The 16,709-nt window shown below is 44.4% G+C and overlaps 1 protein-coding gene across 1 annotated transcript in view; it reads right to left on the reverse strand.

The window, feature by feature from the left end:
- Positions 1 to 16,709, reverse strand: part of PDE8A (phosphodiesterase 8A) — a 156,213-nt gene that overhangs the window by 119,555 nt on the left and 19,949 nt on the right. The window lies entirely within an intron of this gene.

The following is a 16,709-nucleotide window of genomic DNA, read 5'->3' on the forward strand; positions in this document are numbered from 1 at the left end:
AAATCTTTTTTAAAAATGGAGAAAAATATTGCCATTATAGGGTCAAAGAGTAAATACCCTTCATAAAAGGTACTTATATCCCAAAATAAAAATAATCAAAGAACATAAAGAATTGAGGGTGCCAGGGTGGCTCAGTCAGTTAAGCATCTGCCTTCGGCTCAGGTCGTGATCTCAGGGTCCTGGGATCGAGTCCCACAGGGTCCAGCTCACATGGTGCGGCTCCCTACTTAGCAGTGAGTCTGCTTCTCCTGCCCCGCCCCCGCCACGCTCGAGTTCTCGCTCTCTCAATAAATATATAAAATCCTAAAAAATGATAATAAATAAATAAATAAATATAAATAAAATGCCTAAAAGAATTGGCAAAGGAGGGGCGCCTGGGTGACTCAGTTGTTAGGTGTCTGCCTCCAGCTCGGGTCATGATCCCAGAGTCCTGGGATCCAGCCCCACATCAGGCTCCCTGCTCCGTGGGAAGCCTGCTTCTCCCTCTCCCACTCCCCCTTCTTGTGTTCCCTCTCTAGCTGTCTCTCTCTCTGTGTCAAATAAATAAATTAAATAAAAAAAAAAAAAAGAATTGGCAAAGGAAATATCAACTCTGAAATACACATGACAAAAATTCAATCTTACTAATAAAGAAATATTCAAATAATGCTATTTGTCATCTAAATTAGCAAAGATTTTTTGGAAAAAAAAAAAAAGGATAGTAAAAATTTGTCTCTGTAAGTGGGTAACAAGTTTTCTGGAGAACAATTTGTCATATGTTCCAAAATCTTTATTCTTTCCCAGGAACAGTCCTAAACGGTCATAAAAACTATACACATAATTGTGTAAATAAGGATTTCATAGCAATAGGACTTATTTCTAATGTCAAAGAAGATTTGGGGCAGGGGTGTTGGGGCAAGAGGTCTAACCATCTAAATGTCCACCAGTAAGAGCCTGGTTAAATAAAATCATGGCATGTCCTACAATGGAAAGAGTGGACATTGGTATCACACCACTGACAGTGTGGCCCATGGACCAACTGTAACTGGCCCACAATGAAATAAAAGAGTTTAAGCCAGAGTGTGAATTAACCACACAAAAAAAAACTGTAAACAGCAAGATATTCTCATTTAAGAAACCAGTATGTTGATCTACATCTGGCATAAATACCTTATCTTATCCGAAACAGCAAGAAACAGTCCACCTGCCCCTTTGTATAGCACCACTAGATCCCACCTCCAAAATATATCCCGAGTTTGCCCACATCCCTCCACACCTATGTCATAAACACAGACGACCTCTCCAACTGGACAGCGGCAGAAATCTACTTGTGCCCCTGTGACCCATTTTTCCAGAGTAGCCACAGTGATTTTATTCCCAGCTTTATGGAGATATCATCAAGTTCATCATTTTGAAATGCCCATCAAACCATGCTTATTCAAGATATGTTACAAATATAGTTTAAAATCTTAATGAAATCAACAATTTTCTGGAAATAAACTGAAATTTATAAAAGTAGAATAAAACCAGAACAGGCCAGTAACTATAGAAGAAACTGAAAATTTTAAAGAATTAGCACTAAAATAGGTTCTCAACTGTGGCAGAGACTTTCACATGCTTACCCGTATCTGGTTCTCCTCTTTTTTTTTTTTAAGATTTTATTTATTTGCGAGAGAGAGAATGAGAGACAGAGAGCATGAGAGGGAGGAGGGTCAGAGGGAGAAGCAGACTCCCCGCTGAGCAGGGAGCCTGATGTGGGACTCGATCCCGGGACTCCAGGATCATGACCTGAGCCGAAGGCAGTTGCCCAACCAACTGAGCCACCCAGGCGCCCCTGGTTCTCCTCTTTCCTGACACACTGGAGGGTTCCCCTTCCTTCCCCTTACGGTCAGGCCGCTGACTAGTTCTACCCAGCAGACTGTGAACTGAAGTGACGTGTGTCACTGAGGCATTTCACTGACGCCACGCGAGGATCTTTTGCCCCCACCACAGCAAACCCTGAAACCAGGTGTTGACACAGCGATATCCCACAATGATGAAGACTAAGTTTTCCATTTTCAAACCCCCTTTAATATTTTTTTCTATGCAACTATTCTCAAAATTAGAATTACACAGTAACAGTTTTCTACTGTTTATCACTCACATATGTTAAGTATTTTCCTTGTCAAATAGTTGAAAATAACTAATTTCATCAACTGTCAATATAATAATTAAGATATTATACTACAGAGTTGGGAGTAGAAATAATCACATTTACTACAAATGTTGAGTATATCTCACCCACACTTTGAAAAGCAAAACAAACAAAAGGCAAAACAAAAAACAAAAACTTTCTCCACATAATTTTCTTCTTCTATTCCTTTCATTGCATGTAAAAGTCTGCTAAATCTTATCAGAAAAAATTAGAACTTTCTCACCAAAGTTAGAAACAAACACTACTGTATAATAAAAACAAAATGCTATCTTCTCTACTTTCTAACACTGCCCTGGAGATGCTATCCAATGCTATCCAATGCAACTAGAGAAGAGGCTGCAATTAGTGGTCTAAGAATTGAGAAAGAAGTAAAAGTTCTGTTCACAAATAATATAATGACATGTCTGGAAAACCCAAAAGAATTGATAGAGTATTACAAATCAGAGATTTAGAAAGCTACACAATAAATATATCAAAACCAACAAGCTTCATTTATAAAAGGGAAATTCTGTTAGAAAATACAATGAAGAGAGAACCCTACTTATGAAAGCAAAAAAATAATAAAATATCTAAGAAGAATCTTAAGAAGAACCTCTGAAGAGAGGTATAAAAACACTGCCCGCAAAAAAACAACAAATTTGAACAAATGGAAAGACATACCATGTTCTTGGGTAGGAATATACAACATCACAAAGATGTCAGTTCTCCTTGTACTAATTTATAAATTTAACACAACCCCAATAAAAATAACTTCAAGGTTTTTTTTCCCCAGAGCTAAACAAGCAGATTATAAAGTTCATTTATAACAAATATGTAAGAATAGGGAAAGAAATGAGGAAGGTTAGCCTTACCAGATATTTAAAAAGCATAGCAGGGGCACCTGGGTGGCTCAGTCAGTTAAGCATCTGCCTTCAGCTCAGGTCATGATCCCGTGGGTCCTGGGATCGAGCCCCGCGTCAGGATCCCTGCTCAGTGAGGAGTCTGCTTCTCCCTCTCCCTCTCCCCACCCGCACCCTGCTCGTGCTCATGAGCTCTAATAAATAAAGTCTAAAAAAAAAAAAAAAAAAAAAAGCATAGCAATGGCACACAAATAGACATAGAGACTAATGGAAAAGAATAAAAAATCCACAAATGGATCCAATTTTGTATGAAATTTATCATAATGGTAACATATCAAAACAGTGGAGAAAACAGACTTATTAATAAATGGTGCTGGGAATAATTCAATAGCAGTATGGGGGGAAAGTGGATCTATTCTTCACACACCAGGATGTGTACATGGGTAAATATTTAACAACCTGGCAATGAGGGAAACTTTCCCACTACGACTCAAACTCCAGACACAGTAAGAAAAAGTATCAGCAGAATTACACAAAAATTTATAATTTGCATGACAAGACACCTTCTGCAGAGTAAGAAGGAAAATGATTAAAATATGTACAATAGGAGAAACGGCATCCAAAAATGGAAGAAAAAGACAATCCTTTGGAGAAGAGTTCTAGAGGAAAAGGAACAGTAATTCATGGAAAAAAGAACACAAATGACCCCTAAACATGTGAAAAGATAGATGGCCAATCAATCTCAATCATCATATGAGAAATACAAATAAAATGTCAAAACTACAGTGAGGTACCACAAAATCCTACTCTGACGCAAAACAGTAGGGAAACAATTTCTGATACCCTGCTTGTGAAAATGCAAAATGGTACAATCCCTATAAGGGGGGATTCAGCAACAACTAGCAAAATTACATACGCAATTATCCTTCAGCCCAGCAATCCCATTTGTAGGAATCTATCCAAAGGGTACTCTGGCCAATAATAATAATAATAAAATAAAAAGGATATATGCACAAAGCCATCTAATAATAAATCCAGAAACAATCCGGTTATTCACCAACACAGGCTGGTTGACTAAGGTGTGGTGGACCAGCCCAGGAGCAGTGTACCACTACAAAAACAGAAGAGGAACTGGGGCAAACTACAACATGGATGAACCTGGAAAACATGATGCTAAGTAAAAGGAGCCAAACACAAAGGCCAGAAAGTATACGATTCCATTAAAAAGAAATGTCCAGGGGAGCCTGGGAGGCTCAGTCAGTTAAGCATCTGACTTCGGCTCAAGGTGTGATCTCAGGGTCCTGGGATCAAGCCCCGAATGGGGCTCCCTGCTCAGCAGGAAGCCTGCTTCTCCCTCTCCCTCTGCCCCTCCCCCCACTCATGTTCTCTCTCGCTTACTCTGCCCTATCAAATAAATAAAAAATCTTTAAAAAATAAAATAAAATAAAATGTCCAGAATGGGCAGATCAGAAGAGACAGAAGGCAGATTGGGGTTTGCAAGGGGCTTCGGCACTGGTGGGAGGGACCAGAGCGAATGGGGGCTGACTGCTAATGGCTACAGGGTTTCTGTGATGAAAATATTCTAGAATTAGGCAGATAATGTATTCACAAAGTTGTGCAACCATTACCACTAAGAAAACACTGAATTGTACACTTTAAAGGGGTGAGTATATGAATTAGATCTCAATTCTTGAAAAAGAATTCCTGTCCATACAACGATGGCATGATCTCAAGGATATACTTACTGTTAAGTGAGCAAAGCAAAGTAAAGAGGAGTAGGTTTAGTATGCTACTTATCTAACAGGGGTATAATAACTGAACATCAAAATAGATTAAATGCAAAAGGCTGAAAGACCTCAAATCTATTAAAATCCTTAAGTTCATAATGACTCAAAAAAATAAAATTTAGGGGCGCCTGGGTGGCTCAGTCAGTTAAGCTCTGACTTAGACTCAGGTCATGATCCCAGGGTCCTGGAAATGAGGCCCCGCGTCGGGCTCCCTGCTCAGCGGGGAGTCTGCTTCTCCCTCTCCCACTCCCCCCTGCTTGTGTTCCCCCTCTTGCTGTGTCTCTGTCAAATAAATAAAATCTTAAAAAATAAGTAAAAATAAAAATAAAAAATAAAATTTAACTGGTGCCCTGGGGCACCTGGGTGGCTCAGTCATTAAGCGTCTGCCTTCAGCTCAGGTCATGATCCCAGGGTCCTGGGATCGAGCCCCGAGTCGGGCTCCCTGCTCGGTGGGAAGCCTGCTTCTCCCTCTCCTGCTCCCCCTGCTTGTGTTCCCTCTCTCACCATGTCTCTCTCTGTCAAATAAATAAGTAAAAAATCTTAAAAAAAAATTTTTTTTAACTGGTCCCCTTTGAAGGATGCTAGAGAACCAAATCCTTATTCTAAAAACTGGTAAATGAAGGGCAAGAAACAAGCATTTATTTTACGTATGCTATTCAAATTTTATCACATAGTTAATGAGGGGAAGTTTCTCTTTAATAAGTATTTCAGTATTAAATGAGGAAGGAACGATAGAATATTACCATTTGCAACCATTAATGAATTAAAGACGCAATGATCATCACAAGATCTTGCATGGTCCCTTCCTTAACTGAACGAGGGCAGATTTATTATGGAACCAATAAAATACGGCAGAACTGACCACACACAAGTTCCCAGACTAGGTCAAAAAGGGCATCGTAATCTTCTGTGTTGGTGCACAGGATCACTTTCTCTGGGGGAAGCCAGCTACTATGTCCTGAGGACACGAGCAGCCCTCTGAAGACCGCCCACATCAAGAGGAACTGGGCCCCCACCCCAAGACATCTGGCACTCACTTAGCCAGCCACGTGAGTGAACCACCTTGGAAGCGAATCCTATGGCCCACTCAAGCCCCTGGATGACTGCAGCCCAAGCCAACACCTGGCTGCAACCTCACAAGAGACCAGAACCGCCAACCCAAGAAGCTCTCAAATTTCTGACCCACAGAATTTTGGGGTGATTTGTTATGCAACAAATGTAATACCCTTTTCTCTCCTTTTATACATGTTATAAATTCTCCACAATAAAATATTTCAAAATAGTAAGTTGGCTAATTACAGAGTATCCTTTAAACAATTCCTTTATTCTTGTCAGAGCAGACAATAGGTTAAATGGAAAAAGAAAGAGCAAATAAAAACTCCTTTACACGTATCTCACGGTCTCTTACGAAAAGGTCATCATATATCTCAATCCTCTCAAAAAACTCTATCAGGCAGAATTATTACTATTTTGCAAATAAGAAAATCGAGAAAAATGATAGAGAAAGCAGCAACTTTTTCAAGTTGCACAGTAGTTGAAGCAGGATACAGAAAGTCTGTTTTTTCCACCATACCTCAAAGCCCTTCTGATCTTGAAATTTCTCCATCCAGCCCATCAGAACCAAAGCTGCTAAGGTCCAAATCTGAAATTTTGTATGTAAATACCATCTTCCATCCCTCGCAAAGCACCTCTCTGCTTCCCCTTTGCTCACCAACAAACACAGCGTCATTAGTGTGACCCTTCACGCTAAGCAACCAGAAATCACTGAAGGAAGAAAAAAAATGACAAGAGCTCAAAGCTCCAATTCATATCCTAGATTTCTGTGTGACTCTGGATGGGGCTGTTCTTCAGGAAACGATCATTAGGGTTAACAGTGGATGGGATTCTCCAAATTTCTTATTTGTTTTCAGAGTTAGAGGGGGTTGGGGGAGTAGCATACAAACCACTGTAATGCTACTATATTCCCTTTCTTGTTCCCAAAGGTAAATCGTATGATTGGGTTTTGTATAATCATTTACACAAATGATCACAAAATAAATCTCAAAATTAATTTCCAAATATGTTCTTAAAAATAAGTCCTAATCTTTAGAGTCTAATAGATAATATATGTTAAAACCATTCTTTTTCAAACAACAAAATTGAATCTTCCACTTTAGGTAACTACTCTTTATTAAGTGTTTACAGCTTCTTAAGTATTGAACAGATTGTTTTACATTCATAATTTAATCCAATCTTGATGACTAGCCCCCATGTTACAAAGAAAAAGCTTAGGCCCAGAGAAGCTAAGTGACTTGCCAAAGGTCAAATGGCAGGGAGTGGCAGGGCTGGGATTCGGACCAGACCGATAGTGTCTGGCTCCAAAGCCCATCTCCCAACCACTTTACACAAGAGGAAAACACCCGACAAAAACCACCTAACAAATAAGGCCTAAATGCAAAGGTACTGACTTAAATTCTTCCTCTTTCTGGGTCCATCTGAGCACGGCTTTGGGCTTCCTTCTGTCAGATTAGAATGGTAAATGAGAATGTGCTATTTCCCCACATCTAGGTGAAAAAGAACAACTAAAGGGCACACACACACAAAATCAACATAGAGGATATTTACGTTACTTTCAAAGTTGTTTCTGAGAACAGTTCAGGGGGGCGGGGATGGGGAAGACAGCCAAGATTTCCATGCTAAGGAAAGAAAAAGGAAATAGGGACTCTGGAACTAACTTCCAGGACATATTTCTCAGGCTTAAAATAGGCTTGACCTTAGGATTGTCATGAGAAAAGCCAGAACAAATGAAGTCATCATATATAAACTGTTTGTTCTCAAGAACATGACTAGTGGGCAGAGAATACAGAACTAGGTTAAGGGACACCGATTGATTAGCCAACATAGCTCTTTCAGCTTCGAAGTCTTCCTACAGGTCACACGTTAAGGCTATGAAAGTCACTACAGTCTCAAAAACGTTTCACGCAGCTTCAGAGGGGCTTCAACCTCAGAGCTCCTTCAGGCTCGCGCTTCCCCAAACTAACTTGGAAAGGGGTCGAGAAAAAGGCCGCTCCCTCCGAAGTCAGTCCATTCGGTTCATTCATTTGACAACTACCAGTGGGTGTGGGCCCTGGGGCAGTCCCTGGAGACACCTGGCTGGCAGAGACAGGCCCAGCTTCTCCACTCTCCTCGAGCTTGCAGAACAGGGGGAGAGGCAATCAAATACGCACCGACATGGGAAGTCCGAGCTGTGCTCCACAACAGGGTGCCGAGAGAGCACACAAGTGGGGACCTGGACCCTGCACGTATGGGGAAGGGAGACCCAAAGGAGGAACAGGAATTGAGTGAAAAGGGAGTAAAAAAGTACTTTAGACTGAGGCAAAAGTACATACCAAGTCCACGGACCAGAGGGACAGACACATTCATAAAAACTGGCTCAAACAGAACACATACTGAAGTTTTTAATACAAATTCTTACTGAAGGTTAACACACAGAAAAGAATATAAATCATAAGTATGTAGCTTGGTGAATTGTCACAGAATGAACCCACCCATATAACTACCATCCAGGTCAAGAAATAGAACACACCAAACATAGAAGCCCTTTTGCCTTCTCCAAGTCACTATCCCGCCCTCTTCCCCTAAGGTCAGCACCATTTTGACTCCCAAAACCACATCTGTGCCTGATTTTGAACTTTGTATAAATCAAATAATATAGCAGATGCAATCTTTTCTGCCTGGCTTCTTTCACTCAATCCTTTGCTTGTGAAATTCACCCATGCTGCTGTGGGTAGCCACAGTTCTTCCACTTCTGCTGCCACAAGAGTATTTCGTGATATGCTTCTTCCACAACTTGTTCTTTTGATGGACTTGAGTTACTTCTTATTTTTAGCTATTATGAACACTACTGCTATGAACATATGTACACCTCTCTGTTGGGTGTATACCTAGGAGTAGAACTGGTGGGTGAGAGAACATGCCTATGTTGGACTTTAGTAAATATTGCCAGATAGTTTTCCAAAGTCATCTTACCAATTTACATTCCTACTAACAGCATATGACATTTGTTTCTTGATTGGCTAGTTTTTGTCATAACAGACAGAATAACCTATCACAGTCCAGAGAAAACCTAAACTTTTGATGAAAACTGGCCATGAAAAAACAAGGACTAAGAGTCCTTTCTCCAGTCTGAACTCCCCACATATACCCCTTTACATGAATTTCATGATTTACTACCCCAAATCCCTAAATTTTACAATGGGTAAAGTCTTGAGACAATAAATTCCATTACATGAGAGATCATAGGATCTCTCCTACAATTCCAGGTCATAGGAAACAAACATATAGGGACAGTATTTTGTTGGTATGATTATAAAATATTCTAGATCACCTACAGCCCCAAATGGCTTTCTAATAGTCACTGACAAAAGAGGCTGAGTTTTTATGTCACTTGTATGATATTAAAAGGTAGAGAGAAGAGAGCTAGAATGCTCTCCAGGCTGGCTTTTTAGACTTCTCCGCCGAAGCACAAAGTAAAAACTGCTCTTCAACCCGCCCACCCTTCTCCCCCACCCCTAAACAACAAAACATCATACACGAACACACAGACACCCCAGGAAGAACGAGGAAAAGGGGGCAGAAATTGTGTGAAGGACACTTCCTTCCTTTTTCTTTTTACAGGACTCAAAACCTGTCCCTCCCATGTGCCCATTGTCAAAACAGGAGCCCTGAAGACAAAGGACAGGCTGGCCTGGGAGGAGGCGGCTGGGCAATCTCATGGGCTTATTAAGGTGGAGTAGGTGCCTGGCTACTCACACCCCAGGGGAGGGAGGCTCCCCTCGTCAGGAAGAGCACTGTATCCCCAGCCAACAATGCTGGCAGACACTGCTTTAGGGAGATTCAGCAAAAGGCGGATGGCTCAGCAAGCAAGGGCAGGATGGGGTGGGGGAGGAGGAGGGTGGTAGCAAAAGATTCAGGCGGACATGTCAGTGTGGAGAGGAAGTCCATGTCAGGTGGTAGGATCTCATCCTTGAAACCTGGGATCAGAAAAGGAAATAGTGAATGCAAAGGAGGCCTCCACTGTGGGGAAACCGGCGCCCTGGCAGGTAGCCGGGCTTGGACAGAGGAACAAGACCCATACCTGGCAGTGGAATTTAAGACAGGAATAGGTCCAAGGCAACAAGGTCCAGGTATGAGAAATGGGACTGAGTCCCAGAGTGTGGAACTAGAGGGACTTTAATTTCCTCCAACTGAATTGGGGTAGGGGTTGGGATGGTTACCCAGTGGGACAAACATCACCCAGGTTCAAGGAGAAGGGCGGGGGCAGGGAGCTAGGCCGAGCATTACAGCTACTGGCAGAACAAGAGTGGAATTCTGAAAATACATTAAAGCAGATATAATTAACCTATATTTCACTGTCAAACACACCACATGTCACCTGGCTTCTGACACCTTTCTGGGCCACTAACTGCACAGGCACCAAGATTCCTGGGAAAGCCAAGTAAGCCTCCCAAAGGCCACAGCTGGCTTCATCCAGGCCCCTCCCCCAGAGGAAGGCTGCTGCTGATGCCCCACTGGCACTCCCAGCCAGCCCCTCTCCCTCAGGGCCTGAGACACACATCATCCAGCAGTGCCATGGGGCCTTGACCTCAAGCTCAGTCTCGTCCACTGCAAATCCTACCATTAGCCTGGGCAGTATCACGGTTCACATGGCAACACCACCACCTCACCGTTCCTTCACTTTAACTGTGGCTGCAACTTGCAGCCCACCCCCCTCCACTCCAGGCCCCAGGGCACAGCGAACACTCAGGACTTCACCTGGCAGAGCGCCCACCGGCTCTCAGGGGACCACAACTGCCGGAGGCACCAAGTCTTCCTCATATCTCTTCGCATTCATAATAAGAACCACTATTAAGAAAAATAACTAGTAATAGGCAACATTAGGGAGGGTTTACTATGTGCTATACACAATTCAGAGTGCTTGACACACATCAATTCATTTACTCCTCCCAGCACTGCTAAGATACAGGTGTAATTATTATTGTCATTTTACTGATCTGAATCTGAGGCACAGAGAGGCTGAGTAATTTTCCCAAGGTCCCACAGTTATAAACTGGCTATAAAGAGCTGAGCTTTGGAAACAGGTGGTCTGGCACCGAAGTGAGCACTCTCTCTCCCTCTCTCATTCATCTTGTTACATGTTATGGAACACAGGGAAAGTACGCACGCGCATTAGCGGCCAAGCGTTCACACCCGTGCAAGTAGCAGCCGGGCCAAGACGCACCGTTGCGAGCGCCCTCCAAGGCCCGGCTCCCCTCCCAGGAGCCCTGTGCTGGCTCCTACCAGCCGACGTCGTCCTGCCAGCCGTCGGGGGCAGCGGCTCCTGCGGCCTGCGGTCTTCGCACGGCCACTGCCGTCGGAGGCCCCGAGCTGAGCGGCCCTGCACACGGGCACGGGGCTCGCCTCAGCAGCCGTCCTCCGGCGCCTCGCCCCGGGCTGCCAGGCCTGCTCCCCGCTGCTCTCCTGGCCCCCAGGCGTCGCCCTGTGCGGCCGCTGCCGTCACCCCGAGCCCACAGCCCTCACGCTCGCTCGCACCGGCCGCGTCGGCAGCTAGCGGACCTTGTGAGCGGCGCAAAACCCCACTTCACATCAGCCCCCCAACATCTCAGGCCCACACGCTACTGACGAAAGAGCGCACAGCCCCGGCAGAGCGGCGTCCGGACGCAGGGGTCCCCACGCCGCTGGCTGCCCGGTGCTGCCCGGGGGCCTCCGCCAGAGCCCCGAGCGGGCTCCCCTCCTCCAAGGGGCTCTTCCGCCCGTCCCCCGTCTAGCTCAGCCCCCCTCCCACTCAGCACACGGACTCCCTCCTATCTCAGTGAGCAATCCTAAAAACATAAAATCAGCAACTTTAGAAGACAAACTAGAAAAAAAAGTTATTTGTTACAAATGACAAATGGATTAATATTCCTTAACTTTTTAAAAATCCCAAATTGAAAACCCTCCAATTCTCTAATACGAAAAAGCCAAAGTAACAGACAGTATACAAAAGATAAATTACAAATGGTTGATTAACATTTGGGAAAAGACTGACCTCCACTTGTAAATAAAATTGGCCAAAATTAAAAACTGGTAATACCACATCCCCCCAGACGGACTAAATTTTAATTCCTGACTCAAATCGGCAGGGTGCCGGGCCTGCTGCTCTGGCCTCACCCGAAGCCCATGTAGCGCTCGGCCCCGGCTTGCGCTGAGGGACGTTCACTACCAGCTTCATTACGGGAACACTGTTGAGATCCTCATCCCTTAAAAAGGGCCCAGAAGAGTAATTTCTTCAGGCCTCAGCTCAGAAACTATACTTCTCCTGAGGCATGAGCTTATGCTAATCTCAGGAATTCTGGGGCTGTTTTCCTATGTGTTGAGGCTGTGGAAGCTCAGAGCGGAATGTGGAGGACCCCCCACCACCCCCGCCCCGGCAACCAGCAAGTCCCTGTGGCACAGACTCCTAACTGATTAGCCCACCCGCTGTGTTCCACTGGCCCCAATTCCCTTCTCTGTCCTTTTCTATCTTACTGTAAGTATTCTTTATGTTACCTCAAATCGAAACAAAGCAGGGTAGCGCAGTTCTAATGATGTGGTTTTGTCACCCCTCTGCTGTTCTCCATATCCTGAAAGGGATGAGTCAGGTTGGGCTTTCATAGTTTACATTTGCTACCCTAGCTTTATGAGGTGTCCGTGTGCTGGGCTAATGGCTTCTGGTTGTGCAAATTAGCTTCTTGCACAACAATTCCTAAATACTTAATAGGTTATTTCCAATTGCCTTATTGAATACCACGTAATTCTCTCAAAATGTTCTTTCAGGAAGACCATATGGCATTTTTTTTCAAGATGGGGGTGCTATAAAATCAACAAATTTGACAAACTGTTCAAATTCCAAAAGGGCTTAGAACATTCTAATTCAAGAAATAAAGAATTCCTATATGATACAGAAATAATACTCAGCAATAAACCAAATGCATTTTACAATGTGTATGATCTATCTATTCCATACACTTTCTTGATGAAAAAGCTGATTTCCAAGAAGTTGCTAAAACGAAACATTGGGAAAAGAAAGCACATCAACTATGTTCTGTTCAATCTGGTGGAAGACAAATAAAAGGTCGTAATTTATATGTCGATGAAATTATACACCATTCAATCCAGAGAGACATCATTGTCTAAAGGTAGAAAAAGTCAGAATGTTAAAGAACATAGTTATCCCAGCTGTAATTCCGAGAAATTGGGAAGTCAAACGAGGCTAACATCAATTCAGACCCTGCCTGGGTGCTCAGGCATTCAAAGAAACATCAGACACACGCCAGCAACAAGAGGAAGCAGAACTGGGCGCCTGGTGGCTCAGTCAGTAAGCATCCACCTTCGGCTCAGGTCATGATCCCAGGGTCCTGGGATCGAGGCCCGCGTCGGGCTCCCTGCTCAGCGGGGAGCCTGCTTCTCCCTCTCCCACTCCCCCTGTGTGTGTTCCCTCTCTCGCTGTGCCTCTCTCTGTCAAATAAATAAATAAAACCTTTAAAAAAGAAAAAAAAAAGGAAGCAGAACTTAGAGATCTAGACTGAAACTTTTTCTCTCCCTGCTCCCCTTTCATTTCACAGGCTAGATCAGTCAGGAAGCTTTTGGTTTTAAGTAAAGAAAATTAACCTCAAATAATTATCCAATAGATTTATCATTCACATAAACACAAAGTCGAGAGTGAGATCTTGTAAGCTTCAGGCAAGGTTCAGTAGGACCCCGGCTCTGTGACTGCAACTCTCGGAGCTTATTCTCACCCAGGAGTTGGCTTTGTCCTCATGGGGGGGGTGGGGGGGGAGAGATGCCCCCACCCACTTCACAGTCTGATTGAGACCATTTAGGTCACATGCCTACCCCTGAACTAGTAACTGGGACCAGACGAATCCCATGACTTAGGCCTGGGTTATGTATCTAATACTGACCCGATAACTGGGGCAAGGAGGATGTTACAGACCACCCTGGAACTGGGGGTGAGCTCAATCCCACAGAAACTTTACAACTGCTTTGCATGGGAAAGAGGAAAAGGGAAAGAATTACAGATATTACCAAAGAGGTATGGCAAAGACTGACAAACTGCTCAAACCCAGTTCCTCTTCTCCTAAGGCACACAGATAGATCGTGTTTCCCAGCATTCAGTAAAGTTAGGTGTGGCCAAGTGGTCAATGGAATGTGAAAAACGAACATGGACCACCTTCCAGGTCTGGCAACTAAGAACCCTCCACCACCCTTCATCTCTTTCCCCTCCTGTGAGCTTGCCCATGCAAACATGCAGAGTAACCTTGGGAGCCATGTGTTGAAGATAGCAGAATCACAGATGGAAGGAGCCTTGGTCCCTGAATTGCCACTTTGAGGAGGGCCTTCCACTGTGATCAGGAACACCTATTTTAAATTTTACATGACTGAGAAACTTCTACCAAGGTTAAGACTTTTGCATATTTTGGGGTTTGTTACAATAGTCAGCCTATCCCAACAGGTGAAAAAATCAAGGCCCACAAGGTTGGATGCCTTACCCAGGTTATAGTCAGCCAATGAAACAGAAACACAAAAACACTGGATGCAATGATCTTACCAGTGGAAGGCAAAAACAGAATCGAGAACATGTCCTAACTACGAATGCACTGGACAAAAAGAGAAGTAAGGAGCAATAGGGAGTCCTTGAACATCTCACAGGCAGACTGGACGAGTAAGGCAGAAGGTCAACTGGAAGCCCTATTTCAAAAGTTGTTGAAATTTTCCCACAAGTTGTTATCCATTCTTCTCTTAGCAAACAGAATGGAAAGTTTCTCTGATAACTCAGAACACAAACTGCCCCAGAATGAAAATTAGGAACAATAACTCTCCTTACACATACAAGTGGTATTCATTCTTAGGCCGAAAAGCATTGGGGGGTTTGGATTGGACCCCAGGGCGGGGGCAGCTCTGGCTCTGAGCTGCAGCCCCCTCCCCAGAGCGGCTCCTCCCCGAGCACCGCTCAGGGTTGGGAACGCTGCGCCACCAGGCAAGCCACCCACTGGCTGCAGGTGCGCTTAGCCAGGCCCTCTTCGGTCCTTCCGGGGACTCCTATACTGGAATTAAAGGCAGGGGCTCAGTCCCTCTCCATTGATGAAGTTGTTACACGTGAGGCCAACGGCTGTTGGGGGGCACTTTTCCTGCTGAGCAGAAAAAAACAGCCCACGAAAATGAAGAGGGCACTACGTGAGAGCGGGAGAGAGTCCTCACTTTGTTCACCCCAGAGCTAGTATACCCCCTGTCCTTCCCGTGGTGTGGTTTTGTAAGCCGGGTTATAGTGGCCCACGAGTTTCACTTCTGGCCTCAGCTGGTTTAGACCGGGTTGATGTCACCCACAGTCAAAAAAGAATCCTGACCAATATAATCAGGAAAACTGTCTGAAAAAAACAGAAAAATAAGCAACAAAAAATCGTGATATCAAGAACCTCAAAAAATAAAATGAAAAATACAGAAATTGCAAAGTCTAGTATGGACTCAGGAACCAAGCCACTGGGTTTGAACCCAAGTGCTCCGATCACTAGCTGTGAAACCTTGGGCATACCGTGCAATCTCCCACTTGCCTCGACTCTCTTACTCTGAAGGGCGAACCTTTAAGGTGACACCATGCCCAAGGATTTTCATAAGGATTACATTAGTTAATACATGTGCTTAGAACAGTACCGGGTGTGTAGTAAACATTCAATACATGATAGCTTTATTGTTATGTTACATCAATCTTAGTTGATTTCCAGGTTAGTGACCCATGTGTTAGTTAAGGTGTAACAAGGTAGACCAAAATAAGCATCTATTGATCACAGAAAAGCACGTTTGTCCCACCCAACCTGACACTCAGCAGCACACCATCAGATCCAGAAGCTCTTTTATTTGTAATAAAAGGGTAATTTCTTCAGGTGCCCACCATGGGGAGGCCACTTCTGCAGCCTCAGACCCCCAGGTACTTAGCAAAAACAGGCTGTGTCAGCCACCAGCGTGCTCCTCTAGCCCAGACACTACCCATTCTCTGCTGCCCTCTTCAGCGCCCCGGTCCTCAGGGCCACAGAGAAGCAGCCAGGAGGGCAAACACTGTTCCAGAATAGCCCACAGGGACCTCTCTATCCTCTGGGCAGACATGACATTGACTGTTTGAACCCTTCATCCTATCTTAATCTTCTCTTTCTCTCTCTTTTAATGGACTACCACAAACACAAAAATCCGAGGGCATTTCTTCCAGACATAAAATACTTCCTCCAACAGTTACCTCCTTCTTAGAGCTCTACCTTCATCAACGTTCTTTTGCTACTTCTACTGATTAAGCTAGGGGGATTTTCTCAGCAGAGTGCTTGTGAGCAAACCGCACAGTCACAAGCCCAGAGGCCACCCGCCCCTGAAGGGAGTACTGGAGGTGCTCAGCACATAAGGCCCGGGATGAGGCTGGAGGGGGCTGAGAGCCACCTGTGGGCTGGGCTCTGTAGGTTAAAAGAGAGTCTGAATTTGGTACTGGGGAGCCACAGAGGGTTTTAAGCAAAGCAGGGCAGGACACAATCAGACTAGCATCTGATCACTCTTGCCCCTTCTCCGAACCTCTGCTTGTAGGGCAGATCCCCTGGCCCTCTGCATGTGGGTTCTGGTTATCTGGGACCCAGAGAAATGCAGCCTCAAGACTTGTTTTACAGAAGAACAGCTTAGGTGGGGTAGACATTCCAAAAAATTTCCTCATAAGGGAAAAATAACAGGAAGGTAGACCACTTTAGCAAGTTGGATCTGCAGTAGTAAAGAAGGCTAAGAATGGTGGGGGCAGGGGCAAACTCTCATGCCACCATTCAGCTGACTCCAAAGCAATCTGGTGGGGAAGAGCCAGGGCCCATTGTAAGTGTCATGGTCAGA

Source organism: Halichoerus grypus, chromosome 8, assembly GCF_964656455.1.
Source record: "Halichoerus grypus chromosome 8, mHalGry1.hap1.1, whole genome shotgun sequence".
NCBI classification, from domain to species: domain Eukaryota; kingdom Metazoa; phylum Chordata; class Mammalia; order Carnivora; family Phocidae; genus Halichoerus; species Halichoerus grypus.